Source organism: Hibiscus syriacus, unplaced genomic scaffold, assembly GCF_006381635.1.
Source record: "Hibiscus syriacus cultivar Baekdansim isolate YM2019G1 unplaced genomic scaffold, ASM638163v2 tig00003973_pilon, whole genome shotgun sequence".
NCBI classification, from domain to species: Eukaryota; Viridiplantae; Streptophyta; class Magnoliopsida; order Malvales; family Malvaceae; genus Hibiscus; species Hibiscus syriacus.
Window position 1 is genome coordinate 106224 of NW_024061989.1, and position 18154 is coordinate 124377.

Here is an 18154-nt window from a genome sequence, read left to right on the forward strand (position 1 = left end):
TGGTGACCCTTCATCAGACCAGGATCGTTGACCTCAACCCCCATGATAATAGGCGAAAAGTAAAAGAAAAAGAAACAATATAATAAAAAGAAGAGGAAGAAGAAAAGTCATAAGCATTGCCATCATTGTTGCCTTCACATGCATGAACAAGATGAATTATGCTAATCTTTATCACAAAAGGAGATTAGTAGTATGTCAAAGTAGATCCAATGCTGAACATCCAATGGAAAATGAACTCGAACTGAAAAGTTCTGATATTTCCTTGCAATCGAATCCATAAGAAAGTTGAAAAATCCATCAAAATTAGGTTTAAAGAACACTAACATTTAAATAACAACAAAAAATATCACAATTTTACAAGCAGAACTGCCTATATTACCCAAAACTTGTTTAGCAGCCAATCACCACACACTTTCTTCATTTCTTTTCTCGATCCTCACTTTTCTTCTTCTTCTCTTTCTTGGCCTGCACTTCGGGTTCTTCTTCTTGTTCTGCATGCTTTCTCTTCTTCTTTTTCTTCTCTCTTACTTCAACATTCTCATCATCATCCTCAGCTTGACGTTTCTTCTTTTTTCTTCTTTTCCTTTTCCTTAGGTGCGGCAGGCTCTTCACTTTCGGGTTTATTTCCATTTGTTGGTAAGCTTGACTCCTGATCAGCCTTCTTCTTTTTCTTCTTCTCTTTTTTCTCTTTGCCGGCAGGCACCTCCACCACTTCCTCTGACGGAGAAGGTTCGGCCTCAACCTTTTTCTTCTTCTTTGGGACAGTGTCTTGCTCATCAAGAGCAATGGAGTTTGTTAGTTGCCCAATAAGTGAATCTGTTGCAGGATTGTAGGTCTGTATAGGGGAAAAGGTGTATCACTGTTAACAAGTTAAAGGATTAAAAACGGTAAAATGTAACAATGGTTAAATACGATGCACAGACCTTAGCAGGAGTTATCAATCCAGCTCCCTTCTTTCTGTCCTTATCATAGGCTTCTATCTTCGGCTTGCCTTTGGCCGACCCGGCAGATCGTCCCAATTCTTTGCCTTCAAGTGCCCTTAATCTTGCTTCAAGCTTCAAAGTATAGCGTATGAGAAATACCTTACATTTATTTTTCCGAACGGGAGAAAGATAAATAAGCTAAACAAGTTCATGGTTTACCTTGGCTCGGTTCTCAAGTCCCATAGAGTTATCTTGGTCATCTCCTAGAGCATCACATCGAATTGCCAGTGCAGCCTTTGCAGCAAGTGACCTGGAAATCTTTCCCTTGTGCTTTGGTGCTGCCTGACCAACCAAGGATGCATGGTAGATAAGCCCATATTTTGGAGTTGAATGTTTCGTCTTAAGAGCTCTGAAGAGAGCCTTCTCAGCACCGAGAATCTGAACAGTACTTCCGGGCTGCTTTGCAAGATTCAACAAACTGCCACCATGAGCAATGAGGCGAGCACCAACAAGTTCACCAACAAGAGCTGTCAAGTTTGGTGCAACAGTGTTCATCCTGCTCTTCAAATAGTCGTATAGCTGAGCTCTGTATTCAGAAAGATTTAGAACCTGATCACATAGTTCTTTGATATTAATAAGATCAAGGTCATTAATCTCAGTTCCCATGGATATAACTGCCACCTCCTTCACTTCAGTCTCAACCTCTTCCGGTAATATCTATGATAATTCAACCAATAAAAATCATTAATAATAAAGAAAAAATTCCCTTCAAGATCTTCATGTATGATATTTTGCAAGCACACGGTAAACTTCATAATGATATTAGCAGATTGAAAGTCTTACCTCTGAGAAGTCAAACTTTGCAGCATTAGCACGATCACCCATTAGCTTCACTGCCTTTGCATAAAGGATATTGTCTTGTACAATCTTAGTAAGCTCCGGAAAATGCCAACCATACCATTCACGAACCCTCATTGCATATGTATTGAGCTCTTTATCAAGATCATCAAGCAAACCAATAGCTTGAACAATCATCGTATCAACCTAAAACAATACAAGTATAGTATACCATCATAAACCCAAGAGCAGCTCTTAAAATTATAGAGGTTCTTTGAAAGAACAAATATCAGATAGCTCACAACTTCCACCTTATGTTGGCACACCTCTTACCCATACCAATGCTTCTCCCAAATAACTTTAAATCCAAATAAGAGAGATGGAATTGGATTAGCAGGGATTAGCTTTTTCAAGAAATGTGAACAGGAAATTCTATTTTAGCATCAAAGGATTAGCTCTACAAAAATGGTTAACTCATTTTACAATTTTTAATGCATTCACTCAGTGATCAGCTGGTCATTAATGTCAAATCCAAAAAATGCAACGATCAACTACATTGTAAACCGAAATTCTGCCTCGTTGAAGTTATCCCTTCTCTCAAACATTGAATCTTGAACCAACTTATTTATATATTTCTACCAATGGAATTGTTCAAATAAGCATTTCCATTCAAAAGGTAATAGATAATGCTCAATCAAGTTCAAAAGAAATTATCATAATGCAAAAGTACCTTATCAGCGCTGAACTTCAGCTTGTATCTAGAGAGGCTATGAGACAAACCAAGACTCATCGGAGCAAAGTCTTGTGCACCTAGACCGGTTATGAGTTCTGTCAACTGCGTTCTCACACCTCTAAGCAACTCCATAACAGCATTATTGTGAACACAATCAATTTTCTGCAGACAAATAGTTCAACTAAATAAGGTTTCAACTGAATGGAAATGCAGAACATCACCATAGAATCTGAATATGAGGAGAAATAACTGACCAGTTTTTCTTTAATTGCATTTCCAAGCTTTGAATCAGCCACTCCTAATGTTTCACCATCGCAATGGGCGCGCAAGAATTTGCGCAGACCTTTGCTGGGTGTGCTTTCAAGTAGTTTCGTTGCCGCTTCCAAAGCTTCTGCTGTGTTTTCAAACTTGGAAAAGGCTTGCAAAGAGACAACCTAATAATGTAATAAAAATATCCTCAGCTCATCGGTAAAGAGATCCATAGTAAAAATGTGCTAAAAACCATAAAACTGGTCACCTTTCTCGCCGAATCTGAAGCCAAGAACTCCTTCGACAAGTCCTACAACAACACAACTATAACCTTCAATTGAAACTCCAGATTGAAAAGTTCCATAAACTAAAACATAAATCCATTAATTTCATTCAATCAAGCCACTTTCCACAGTTAGTAACTACATTTTTAATGTGTATATATAGGAAGATAGAAATTTCCAGCTATAGATCACACGATTTGGAGATCAAAATACCTCAACTTTACTTAGCTTCCCTTCATCCAATACTTTGAAAAGGGCAAAGCCCGCGGGACTCGAACAACACAAGCATTTCTCAATCTTTCCCAAAAAAGGACCTAAAAACATATCACAATAAACTTAATTAACAACTAATCAAACTTCAAGACCATTAAACTAGGCACCAAACATGATCAAGAAGCAATATTTGCTCAAAGGAATCAACATTTAGGCGGTTCTAAAGTATCCCATTTAAGTAACGGTAACAAAACAGCAAAGAAAAATCACAGAAACAAGCAAATGAACAGCTAGGGAATGGAAGCTTGTTAAAGAAAACCCTAAATTCCTTTTACCCAACTGTTTCGGGACTGCTGCGCAATGGAGAGAGAGGAAGAAGGGTTTAGGGTTTTAAGCCACCGTTTATATTGCTGGCCGAATGTTACGATTTAAGCAGTAGGGCTTCTCTTTTTCTATTTATGACTTTGGGAAAATTCCATGTTTAGTTCTTATACTTTAATTTTGTCATTTTAATACATGTATTTTTCAATATTTGTGTTTTTAAATATGATCCAAATAATAAAAGAAAAATATGACCCAAATATGATTTAAAATTATTAAATTGAATATTATGAACTAAATTTAAAACTGATGTATAATTTAAGAATTAATGTTAAAAGAAGGATAATTTCTAAAAAAATTACCCGTCCGGGCATTTCCCGAGTCGAACCCGGGTCACAAAATTGAATTTTTCTTGGTATCCGGTTACCCGAGTACCCGGTTAGGGATTTTTACGGTAAACTACCTATTTGGTTACTTATATATTACCTAATTTATGTTTTGGTCATTCAAATATTATTTAGGGCAAACTACCTATTTGGTCACTTATATATTACCTAATTTATGTTTGAGAAAATCGCCTCAGTGACCAAAAATGCCTTATAATATACGGTTTTAACCAACTTTTTTTGGATTTGCCAAAATGACCAACAAAATCGCAACGCGATCCCCAGAATCGCAAACCAGTTTCCAAAATCGCAACGCGATTCTTGACAATCGCAATGCGATAGTACAAATTCGCATTGCGATTTTACAGAATCGCAACGCGAATATGAAAATCGCAACGCGAACACATAAATCGCAACGCGTATCCGTAAATCGCAACGTGTATCCGTAAATCGCAACGCGTATCCGTAAATCGCAATACGTATCCGTATATCGCAACGCGTATCCGTAAATCGCAACGATAATCAGTAAATCGCAACGAGAATCTGTAAATCGCAACGATAATCCGTAAATCGCAACGAGAATCTGTAAATCACAACACTGAAATTTTGGGTATATAACTACGCAACAGCAGCAAATCATAAACTAAATCCCTAAATCGCAACTCATTCCATCTCCATCTATCACTCTCTCCGGCGACATCCGTTCCTATATCCAACGACATCCTTCCCAATCCGGCAACAGGTTTTAGTTTCGCAGCTCGTCTGTTTAGTAAATTAATTTACAACCATGAAATCATCTAATGTTGATCATGTTTGGATAGATTTGTGTTTTGGAGGGTCATGGGATAATGTTCATGGTGTTTTACAATATATGCCTTTACCCATGAATCTTCAACTAAAATTGTCTTTACAAAAGTTAACTTATGAAACTCTAATGCTACGTGTTTCAAATAAATTGAATTTAGAGCCCCTAAGTGGATTTAGGCTATCTTATCAGAGAAATGGTAAAGTTTATTTGTTAACCGACAATGAAGATGTTGAACGATTCATTGCTTACATTAGTGTTTCACAAGATGATGTTACATTGTATGTTGTTGAACCTAGAAGTAGTATTGTTGGGTCAGTAGCGGGTAGTAATCAACTAAGTTTTTCTCAAAACCCACAACCTTTCTCTAATCCAAATCCCAATCAACTTTCAGCACCAAATTCCGGTTTTCGTATTGACCAGTTAGACGATGATGAGCCAACAGAAAAAATTGTGAGTACTAGTCAGTATTCGAAATTTGGTCTTGGTCAATATCCGGACTTTGATATTGGTCAATACACGGATTTTGATGATGTTTCAGAAGAAGAAACAGACCCTGCGTGTAATGATTTTGATATTGGTCAATACCTGAATTTTGATGATGAAACAGCCGTTGTCGAAGAATGTATTGTTGATGATAATGAGGAGGAAGTTACGACTGTGAATGAACATGTTGAACATCCATTCTGTAATTCATATAATCCTGAAGAAGAAAAAGAAGAAGAAAAAGTCCCCGAAGAAAAGAAAATGCCACGGGCGTATAACTGGAATATGCCAGAATTACTTCAGATACTGGAAGAAGAGTTGGTAAAGAAAGCAGTTGATTGTTACACAAAAGTTATTCGTATCAAGAAAGATGATTGTTTTGATACAAAGGAAGACTTGAAGATAGCTTTGTATACGAAATGTGTGGAAGATGACTATCAACTAAAAGTTAACAAATCAAGCAAAGATCGTTTCGAAACAAGGTGTATGATTGACAAAAACTATACGTGGCGTATGATTGCAAAGAGAATAAAAGATTGCAAAATGTTTCAAGTTAGGACTTTTATTGATAAACATACATGTTCAAGAACCCAAGTTTTTCCTCACCATAGACAGGCAAACAAAAAGGTGTTGGGTGGTTTTCTGGCTGAGTTAATGTTTTTGAATGGCAGGGTATATCGGGGACATGAAATTATGACTGACATGAATGCTCGATTCAAGATTAGTATATCATATTCTCAAGCTTGGAGAGCCAAATGTTATGCCTTGGAATTGTTGAGGGGGTCGCCAGAAGCATCGTTTGCCCAACTGCCGGCTTATTGTCACAATTTAAAGCTGAAAAATCCTGGGTCGGTAACTCATATCAAAACAGATAGAGATGGACACTTTGAGTTGCTGTTTATCGCCATTGGTGCTACGGTTAGTAAATCAATATAATTTTGTTGACTCATTTTTGTTAGTTACATGCATTTCACATTTAAATGATTATATTTCTTGTGTATATTATTTTGTAGATTCGTTCGTTTATTACTTGCATGCGCCCAGTTATTATAGTTGACGGAGCGCATTTGAAAGGTCGATACCTTGGAGTAAACTTATTAGCAGTAGCCATGGATGCTAACAATGGGATATTGCCAATAGCTTATGGGGTTGGCAAATCTGAAACCTCTGATTCATGGACATGGTTTATGGGGCATCTTAGGGATTGCATAGGTCCTATTAGCAATCTGACAATCATATCCGATAGGGCAAACTCAATTGACAACGCTGTTAGAAGGTGTTTCCCAGATGCTTTTCATGGACTTTGTGGTGTTCATTTGTATAGAAATCTAAAATCAAGGTCTGCTGGTATAAAAAAGCACAAATGGACATACTGGAAGGCTGTAAAAGCTTATCGGGAAGTGGATTTCAATAAGCATATAAATTGTTTAAGACATGTTTTGCCTCAGTGTGCTCAAACACTAGATGATGTCGGGTTTGAAAGATGGTCAAGAGTACATCAACTTGGAGCAAGATATGGTTTCATGACGTCTAATAGTGCAGAATCAATCAACGCTCTAAGTCGTCATTCCCGGAAATTACCCATTACTATGTTAATGGAGTTTTTTCGAGCCTCTATTCAACAGTGGTACTACAAGAAAAGAAACCATGCAGGTATTATTTCTTTGAATTCGTAACTTATCATATTTATATATTTTACTAAGTATTGTTTATTTAAATTTACAGGAACATTGGAACATCGTGTTACACCATGGACTGAAAAAAAGATAACGAAACGTGTTGTGTAGTCAACGTCATGGAGAGTTGAACCATGTTCAAACACTTTGTTTCAAGTACTGGATAATAACTTAAATGGGCTAGTCGATCTAAATGCAAAGACGTGTAGTTGTATGAAATGGCAAATATCTGGTTATCCGTGTGGCCATGTTATAAAAGTTGCTCTTCATCTAAACCAAGATGATTCAAGCGCATACGCTATGGATTGCTACACTACAGAAGTTTATCGACAGACTTATGCCGAGATTGTCTACCCTATTCCACATCCTTCTGAGTGGGACATACCAGATGACTTACAAACAGTTTTGCCACCAGCCATGGACAGAAGGCTACCTGGCCGACCAAAAAGTCACGATCGTATACCGTCTAAGGGTGAAGAGAAGAAGAGATCGATATGTAGTCGGTGCAAGGAAAGTGGTCATACAAGGTTGACATGTGGATCACCAGTGCCATCAAAATCATCTTTTCCTCTACCAAAATATGGATCCTCATCAAAATCCAAAGCTCATATGGTGTCAAGCAAAAGGCAATCATCTTTAAAATCCCAATCACAATTGGCTTCACCTTTTGGGACTGTTAACTTAGGTGATTTTTAAATGCAAACGTTGTATTATGTGGATTTTATGTGTGAACTTTTAACATTTTCAGTTGAATTAATGACTCGGGCCAACCATTTTGACTAAACCAACTCTTATTATTCAGTTGTTATCACTTATTAGGCATGCATTTGACTATCGCAACACGGAAATTACAATCGCAACGAGAGAATCGCAATGCGAAATGAAAATCCCAACAAGAAAATCGCAATGCGGAAATGAAAATCGCAATGCGAAATGAAAATCGCAATGCGAAATGAAAATCGCAACGAGAGAATCGCAATGCGGAAATGAAAATCGCAATGCGAAATGAAAATCGCAACGAGAGAATCGCAATGCCAAATGAAAATCGCAACGAGAGAATCGCAATGCGGAAATGAAAATCGCAATGCGAAATGAAAATCGCATTGCGATTCTCTCGTTGCGATTTTCATTTCCGCATTGCGATTTTCATTTCGCATTGCGATTCTCTCGTTGCGATTTTCATTTCGCATTGCGATTTTCATTTCAACATAATGCAGATTGAAATCAACAAAATCAACCATTACATTTCAATCAATTAAACAAGCACAAATAAGAATTATGTTCGCATCAATTACACAAATCAACTTTTACAAATCAACTTTTACAAATCATCTTTTACAAATCAATTAAACAATCAAAAAATAAGCAATAATTCTTATTTCCAATCATATACTATTGAATCAACTTTTACAAATCAATTAAACAATCAAAAAACAATCAATTAAACTATTGAATCAACTTTTGCAGCCATACATCATTTTCACGCAGTTCACTTCTGAGATTAACCTGCAGAAACCAAACATTTGCTCAAACAACACTTTATACACATCTAAAACCTACAAACAGCAAATTATTCTATTCTAGGTACTTAACCAAACATTTTCAAACCAAAAGTCTATAAACTTACCAATTGTTTATGGACATTTTTATAACGCGGATGCAGGTAGGCAGCGTCTCGTATATATCGATTTAGCCATATAATGCCGAAACCACAAGCCTACTGCAGCTCTATCTCTATCGGTGGGAGGTAGATACTTGGTGCTTCCCGTCGTCAAACGCTCCAACGCCAAGCATACGAGAGGACCACAATCTCCTCTGGCTCCTCCCGTTTGTTGTGGCGCGGTCTCGTCTCTAATAACTGTAATATTGAGCTTCTTTGGCTTCTTGTTTCCAAAACGAGTCCAATAATTGATCGCATCCAAGAATTTAGCCAAATGAGAGCTCCATCCCTTAATAATATCTCTTAAATCAGCCAATGATATGTAATTTATCATGCTGTCATACACTATTGTCTTAAGGGATGGGAGCTGAAGCTCGACGAGAATCCAATGTTTACGTTCCAAAACAGGGATAAACACCTGCAATCATAAGTAATAATTCATTCATTTGCGCACTTATTTCATAAAACCTTTAAACTCAATCTAAAATAAATACTAACCTTATCGACCTCCCACCATGCAGGATAAAGTTTAGCTTGTCCATTGCCCAAATCAAATGATTCATCTCGTGCATTCTTCAAGTGAACGGCGTTAAAAGACGTCGGCATAATTGTATATCGTATATTTTTATTTTTCTTAAGTTTTCTTATTATTAGAAGACGTGTCACCCACGCATCGATATGCTGTTTTACAAAAAAAGACATATATTAGTGACTTACATAAATTTAAAAAAAAAATTAATCAAATTGAAATATAAGAAAAATATAAGACTTACCCCCCCATCGAAATAGCCATTGTCTTCGACCCCTAATAATACGCCCCACCAAGACCGATCAAGCAACAAATAGATATCATCGGTGAGCTTGCATATGTCAGTGAAACACCCCTGGCTCAGATCATGTAGATAAAAATCAATTGCGGTCTTAGCCCAAAGGGTGTTATCCAGAATTGTGTCCGGTAGTTCTTCCCTCTCCTCTTCAGATACCGGTATGGTACTGGCCGGTAACTCATACGAGAGCCAACTTGAATCCATCATGTCCGGCACGTCAGAGGGTTTCTCAAGAAGCCTACATATGACGCCATGTGAATCGGGCTCTTGAATGGTGGGAGGGACCTCTTCAATGATGACAGTGGCCTCTTGAACGGTGGGAGGGGACTCTCGAGGAATGATAGGGGGGGCCTCTTCAACGATAGGAGTGGACTCTTGAGGGATGACAGGCGAGTCGGGCTTCTTCTTGCGGTGTCTTCGCACTATTGGGGTGTACGGAGACTTAATAGCACGTGCACGCTGTCTGATGCGTGAACTCCGTCGTGCAAGCATAACCCGACGTAAAGCATCCACTCTATCGGGCCGCTAAATAATTAAATACAAAAATCAGTAAATAAACAGACATGATATTTAAACAGTGAAAACAAAGACAAATATGTTTCAAACTTGCATTGTATTCACCCAAGTCATTATTCTATCATAGTTCACAAAATGCATCAGATAACAAAGAAAAATATGTTTCAAACTAATACCCTGAAGTTAGTATTTGTCTTTGTTTTGTCTATTGGTTGAAGTAATGCAATCCATTCAAGTTTCAATTTGCAGAAGAAGAAATAGTTTACTTTCGCAACACGAAACTTAAAATCGCAACGCGAAATGAGAATCGCAACGAGAAACCAAAATCGCAACGCGAAATGAAAATCGCAACGACAGAATCGCAATGCGAAATGAAAATCGCAACGAGAGAATCGCAACGCGAAATGAAAATCGCAATGCGATTTTGGTTTCGCGTTGCGATTTTGTCGTTGCGATTTTGGTTTCGCGTTGCAATTCTGTTGTTGCGATTTTCATTTCGCGTTGCGATTTTGGTTTCTCGTTGCGATTTTAAGTTTCGTGTTGCGAAAGTAAACTATTTCTTCTTCTGCAAATTGAAACTTGAATGGATTGCATTACTTCAACCAATAGACAAAACAAAGACAAATACTGACTTCAGGGTATTAGTTTAGCAGAATTGGCAGCAACCGAACAAATTTACTTTCAACCAAAAGACAAAACAAAGACAAATACTATTTCACAGTGTTAAAGAATACACAGTTTAGCAGAATTGGCAGCAACCGAACAAATTTACTTTCAACCAAAAGACAAAACAAAGACAAATACTATTTCACAGTGTTAAAGAATACACAGTTTAGCAGAATTGGCAGCAACCGAACAAATTTACTTTCAACCAAAAGACAAAACAAAGACAAAGACTATTTCACAGTGTTAAAGAATACACAGTTTAGCAGAATTGGCAGCAACCGAATAAATTTACTAAGCAATCTAAGTGAAATGGCTAATCTAAGTGAAATTACGAGTAAATTTATCATTAAGTTAAATATGGAAAATCTTAAACTTACCTCGTTGCGTAGAGTATGAACCTCATTCTGCAACGATACTATCATCTCACGTAGAGCGGCAACCTCACCACGTAAAGTTGACACCTCCACACGCCATGCACCATCGTTATCGCGTAGAGTACCGATCTCCTCACGCAAGGCATTGACCTCATCACGTAACTCATCCCGTGGAGGTGGAGAACAAGGAGATAAATGTCGTGGCCTCTTTACCGGTCGCCTATCATGATGTGATGGTGGAGAAGAGGCTCGATGATGTGACGGGATAGGTGATGGCTCTCGTTCTAGAGGTGTATAGTCGGGTCGATCGGGTGATGGCTCTGGGTGAGGTGATGGCTCTCGAATTGGAGGAAGTGGATGATGCTCATCATCCGTGCCATCAAAAAAACTCTGACTAGCTTGCCACCAATCAGTGGCAAGCTCTTCCTCCGTGGGTGTCAGTCTTTGTAATGGAATGTTGGCCTCCTAACAATATAAAAACTCAAACAAAGTTAAACGTCTACTATTAATAACTTGTTTATATATATATGAAAGTATTTGTGTTAACTTACATTATTTATTGTCGCATATGGTATTAAGTCTTCCCAATCCAACAGATTTTTCCTCTTCCAGGAAATAGCCCTGGGAATATCATTTGACGTTTTTATTGCATATGTACGCATGCTGGGGAAAGCCTCGAATATCCAAATCTACAAACAATATAATAACAAAATTAGTAATTGTTAAATAATTAATTATAATTTTAGAAACATTATATAGAAATTCTTACCTTAAAGGCCCAAACAAAGCCTGACAAAGTGTATTTCGACCCATCGCCACGCAAACTTTTGCGGTCATCAAAGGCAGTAGACAACTTAGTCCAGGTAGCTTTCCATATATACGAACCCCACGGAAACAGATTCCATGCATTCAGGTCCTCTACCAATATTATTAGCTCCCGAGGAATAGGTTGTCTGGCCTCTCTGCCTAAAAAGCCGGCATACACAAGTAGTAGAAGGCATACTCGGACAACATCGACGTCATCCATCCGAGTGAAACCAGCTTTCTTATTAAACAATTTCTTCAGGTCGTCGACGTGTAGGTTCGGCTTCTCCATTGACTCATCCGGAAACACCCGGGATAACCATGATGGGCGGGCGATATGACGAGTGTACCGGCCTACATCATCGTGTCCGAATCGTAGACCAGTGATTAAGCAGAACTCCTTCCGCCCAAAACAAGTATACGCTGGTGGAAAATGAAACCATATCTCTTCCTCACCACGTTGTATACTGTCGGGTAGATTTGATGTCATGGTCTGAAGCCACAAATGGGTCAAATTAGCATCTCCACCCGGATGTTGTACTCTCAGCCATGGCCCGAAGCAGGTTTCCTCAAACAATTGTCTTTGTGCAGGTGAAAGCTTCGAAGCAATTGTAGTGGCTAGGCTAACTTTATTCCTTAATGTCAATGAAGCCGAAAAAAATTTCTACAAAAACAATAAACATACCAAGTTAGATATACCAAAAACTACATTGTGAAGATATACCAAAAACAATAAACATAAAAAGTAGTAGTTTATTCTTGAAACTAAAATTTGCAACACTGTTTTGTCTTTTGGTTGAAATGAAAATCGCAACGAGAGAATCGCAACGAGATAATCGCAACGCGAAATGAAAATCGCAACGCGAAATGAGAATCGCAATGCGATTTTGGTTTCGCGTTGCGATTCTCTCGTTGCGATTTTCATTTCGCGTTGCGATTCTCTCGTTGCGATTTTCATTTTTCTCGTTGCAGATAGTCATTTTCACGTTGCGATTTTCATTTATCTCGTTGCGACTCTTCTGCAAATTGAAACTTGAATGGATTGCATTACTTCAACCAAAAGACAGAACAAAGACAAAGACAAATACTAACTTGAAAATCGCAACGAGAGAATCGTAACGCGAAATGAAATCTAAGTGAAATGGTTAATCTATTATTGAAATGACCAGTAAACATATCATCAGTTTCAATATAAAAAACCTACAATAATGCAAAAATTTCAAAAAAAAATAATTAAAAAAACTAACCCTCGGAGGTTGATTTTCCATTTCTGAATATTGTGAGGGATTTCTGACCGTGAATGGTTGTGAGGGATTTCGCCGGAGATGGGGACGGAAATCTTCGGAGATGGGGACGGATTTCGCCGTAGAGAGTGAGAGATGGAGATGGGACTGAGTTGTGATTTTAGGTTTTAGGTTATGAGTTGCGATTACGGGATTTTGTCTTAATATTCGTTTTTGTAATTTGAAAATAAAATACGCGTAGCGATTATAATGGCGCTTTAAAAATCGCGTTGCGATTTACGGATACGCGTTGCGATTTACTGATTATCGTTGCGATTTACGGATACGCGTTGCGATATACGGATACGCATTGCGATTTACGGATACGCGTTGCGATTTACGGATACACGTTGCGATTTACGGATACGCGTTGCGATTTATGTGTTCGCGTTGCGATTTTCATATTCGCGTTGCGATTCTTAAAAATCGCAATGCGAATTTGTACTATCGCATTGCGATTGTCAAGAATCGCGTTGCGATTTTGGAAACTGATTTGCGATTCTGGAGATTGCGTTGCGATTTTTATTTCGCGTTGCGATTTTGTTGGTCATTTTGGCAAATCCAAAAAAAGTTGGTTAAAATCGTATATTATAAGGCATTTTTGGTCACTGAGGCGATTTTCTCTTTATGTTTTGGGCACTCGATTATTATTTAGGGTAAACTACCTATTTGGTCAATTATATATTATCTAATTTATATTTTGGTCACTCGATTATTATTTGGAGTAAACTACCTATTTGGTCACTTATATATAATCTAATATAATTCATTTTTTTATTTAGGGTAAACTACCTATTTGGTTACTTATATATTGTCTAATTTATATTTTGGTCACTCGATTATTATTTTTTTCAAAATTATTCCTAACGTTTCGTTTTAATTCTGTTTTGGTTACCCATATTTAAAAATAAACAATGATGTTAACATGACATTTTTTAATTATGTTTGGATGTTAGACTATGTTATTCGAAGTTTCAAACATTTAAATTTGTGTGTGCTTTTTTAATTAATAATTTGAAGAAAAAAACGGGTACTCGAAATACAAGTGTACCCAAATTTTGCGGGTACGCACAACATCCGAATTGAGACACTGGTCGAGAAATCAATTACCCGAATATCCAGATAACCATCACTTCGAGTACCCGAAAACCTGAGTACCTGAATTTGCACACCCTATAATCCATGTTGAATCAGCCGTCTATTCAAATATACAGTGATGGACTCCGTTTTTCTTTTACGATTAGAATGGGTTGAACTCTTAATTGTTAGGGTTAGGGTTAGGGTTAGGGTTAGGGTGTATTTACTTTGCGAAATTTAAAATTAAGGTTGAAAATAATATTATAAAATACCATGTTTGAAAGAACAACAAACATAATGTACGACTTCATGAAAAACACACGACGAGCAGCAAAAGTAAAAACTACGACTGTAAAAATTTAGGGTAAACTACACATTTAATGTCTAAACTATTAGTTTTGATCTATTTTAGTACATAAACCTTTAATTTTTTAAAATCATACCTAACATTTAGTTTTTATTTTATTTTAAATTATGCCGTTAAAAACTTAACGTATTTAATACCTAAACTATCGGTTTTGATCTATTTTAGTACATAAGATGTTCCTCTTTATTTTTATTGGAACTCTTGGTATCATGCCTTTCCTCTTTATTTTTATTGGAACTCTTGGTATTATGCCTTTCTTATCTCATTTTCATTGTATCCTCCTTGAACCATCGAATCACAGCGAGGCCATCCATATGTCAGAAGAAGAAACATCAACGAGTATCAGTCTCTTTTTCTTGCAATCGATTTTTCTCATTTTAATTTTTGACTTTTAAGTTTATTTTAGTTAATTAATTTTATTTATAATTTTTAATAATATTTGATAATTTTTTAAAGTTTTAATATATATTTTTAAAATAATTAATAATTCTCATAATTTTTAAATTATTTCCAATATGTAATATATAACATATTATAAAAATGGAAATAAATAATAATATAATTTAATAATTATAATTCTAAAATTTCTGAATCATTAAAATATTGATGGGAACGAAGCCGCGAGAAGGGAAACCAGAAAAGAAGAGAAGCGTGACTTTTTCTCCTTCTTTCAACCCGATTTTGAAGAACCTAATATCCTTTGGTGACAAAATTAAGAACCACAGCCTGGATGACGGTGGATGCTCAGATGGCGACTCCGACTGGGATGACAGCGGAGGCTAAGACGACAACTCCAGCCGGGTTGATAGCGGAGACTCAAACGGCGATTCTGGTCGGGATGGCAACAGAGGCTCAGACGATGACTCCGGCCTTCTAGTTTTCGCATCATTCCTCTTGATTTATGGTTTCACATCATCTATCATTTCATTTTGTGGACATCATTAGTTTTTGTCTAATCCAGAAATATTTTTCTCTTCACTACTCTAATAATAATGATAAATCTCATCTCATATTTATATATTTGATTGTTCATTAATTGTTGATAAATGTCATCATTTTAGCTATTAATCTTATAAATATTAAGTATATTTTAGGTATAATTCTATATGTAATATCAAATATATAGATTATTTTAAGAATATTTTTAGATATATATTATTTTAGAATATTTTCAAGATATATCTCGTGAATGAAAATTATATATTTATATAGTGACTTTCTAACATTGACATTTTTAATGATTAAAAGAGAAAATCTTTTATTTTAAAATAATTAATTAAATAATTTGTACAAATTACTTTTAATTTGATGCTATTAATTCTTCTTCATCGTTGCTTACAATCGCACGCCGATAAAGATTTTGTTTTAGTATTCGTTATATATCTGATATGATTTGATAGTATATCATAGTGCAGTCCTTCACTTGAATTCCTTCTCTTGCTTCCCCAATCGAATAAGGCATGTAACACCCCTAACTCATATTCGACCCCGAGATGTCACATTAACTTTTCAAAACTTTGATTCTTAAAGAAAAATCCCGGGAATTTAAAACTTTCATTAAAACAAAATACTTTAATTTACATAAAAGATACCACTTAATACAAAATCGATCAGAGCATTCGTAATTAACCAATTATTACATACCAACACTTTATACACAACAAAATACATACTTTGTCAATTACTTCTGATCTGATTTCTTAGTAATGTTGTTGTATGTGCCACTGCTATTATGAATCTTCTTATTTCTTGGTACCTACGTGTAAATCACTTACACGCTAAGTCATAGACTTAGTGAGGCAATAAATGAATATGCAACAATATCTTCATGAATATGCATTCTTACCATTTCCTTCATGACATTTCAATATGCATGTATCTATTACACAATAACATATATAATCATATCATGCATGTACAAAACTTACCTTCTTGTACCACTTTCACTTTACTTTGTATTTCAATTGCCCATGTATATTATTGAGAATAGAGGTATGTGAGTGCATTGAGGTTGTGCACTAATGCTGTCACCACAGCTCGTATCAATTCCCTCATGGGGCACCGAACCTTAGTTCAGTATTCGTCCCGAATGAATGTCATATATGTCCCGTAGGACCACTACATCCCGAAGGACTATTATACCCTCGACTCTTGACATGCCAATTACACCTATAGCTCTCATATCGTATACTATGGGCATTATTCTTATATTTCATATGTTCATGTACTCATGTCATTTCTCTTATGATCATGTAGCTCATGTCATTTCTCTTGTGATCATGTAGCTCATGTCATGTTCTCATATCACATATCATATCACATGTGTATTTGAATCTATTCATATATATACATCATTTATCCAATCACATGAACATATATATGCCTTATGCATGTATTACAATAATTATCATGTATGCATGTTCACAACTATTGTACTGTGAAAATCAATAAAGGAATTAGACTTATCACAAGTCTTATTCCATTATACTATACATATAGTATGCACTCACCTTAGCTTTGCTTTGATTCGATTCTAATCCTTTGATCGTTCCGGAATAAGCTTACTTTTAGTATCTACATAATCACACATGGATCTATATCAGTATTATAGATAATATACTCTAATGGTTCACTCTTTAGATTAAGATAAATGTCAATTTCCTCTTTTAACGAAGGTATGCATCGATGCACTACATGTGCATCGGTTCATAAAATGCTTTCGATGTTTTATTATTAATGAGATGCATCGATGCATGCCTTATGCATCGATTCACTAATTGCATTCGATGTTTTTATTTTAAAAGAGTGCATCGATGCACTACCTGTGCATCGATACACCTTCAAACACTTTCTGGGTTTTAACCTTGATGCATCGATGCACTATGAATATGCATCGATGCACTCTGCCCAGAATCCTCTTATTGAACCCGAAAATTCATTCATTTTGGATTAAATCCTTCATGTTTAATCATCTTTTTCATTCTTAACTATAGTACACATCCTTAAACCAATTTATACTCATTTATTTCATCTTAAACCTCCAAATTCTATCCTTCATATGTAATTTAAGAATTACATCAATAATTCAACATGTTTGAATTCCACTTTTAACACTTCGTATATCTTAACTAGATTGATGACAAGTCAAATTTAACTTTCAATTCTAGTTATGAACTCTATTCCAAGATTTCATTTAAGAACTTCAAATCTTAAATCTCTCCTAACTCCATCATCCTTTGATATTAAGATAACTTAAGCTTTCCTTAAGCTTAGTTATCATCTAATAATCAAAACCCAATATTAAATTTAATAAGAAATTCAATAATCAGAAATCTTACCTTGGCTTTGGTTCACACGCACAAGGAAGAAAGAAGAAGAAGAGAACTCTGGAAGCCTTGGGTGTTTTCTCCCCTTCCACCCACGTGTATCCTTATATATACATACTTATCCCTTATTTAATTATTTTTCCTTGCAATTACTCTATTGTCCTTTCATTCCTTCTTCCGTTCAATTCCATCATACACAATAATTTTCATGTAAATATTTATATTATTCATTCATTTTATTTTAACCACCAAATTCTGAGACTTTACAATTTAGTCACTAACCCGATATTGAGGATGTTACAACTCTCTCCCTTAAGAAAATTCATCCTCGAATTTTCATT

At 36.0% G+C, this 18154-nt stretch overlaps 1 pseudogene; it reads right to left on the bottom strand.

The window, feature by feature from the left end:
• Positions 1–231: 231 nt before the first annotated feature.
• On the bottom strand, positions 232–3330 carry LOC120185097 (annotated as a pseudogene).
• Positions 3331–18154: the final 14824 nt, after the last annotated feature.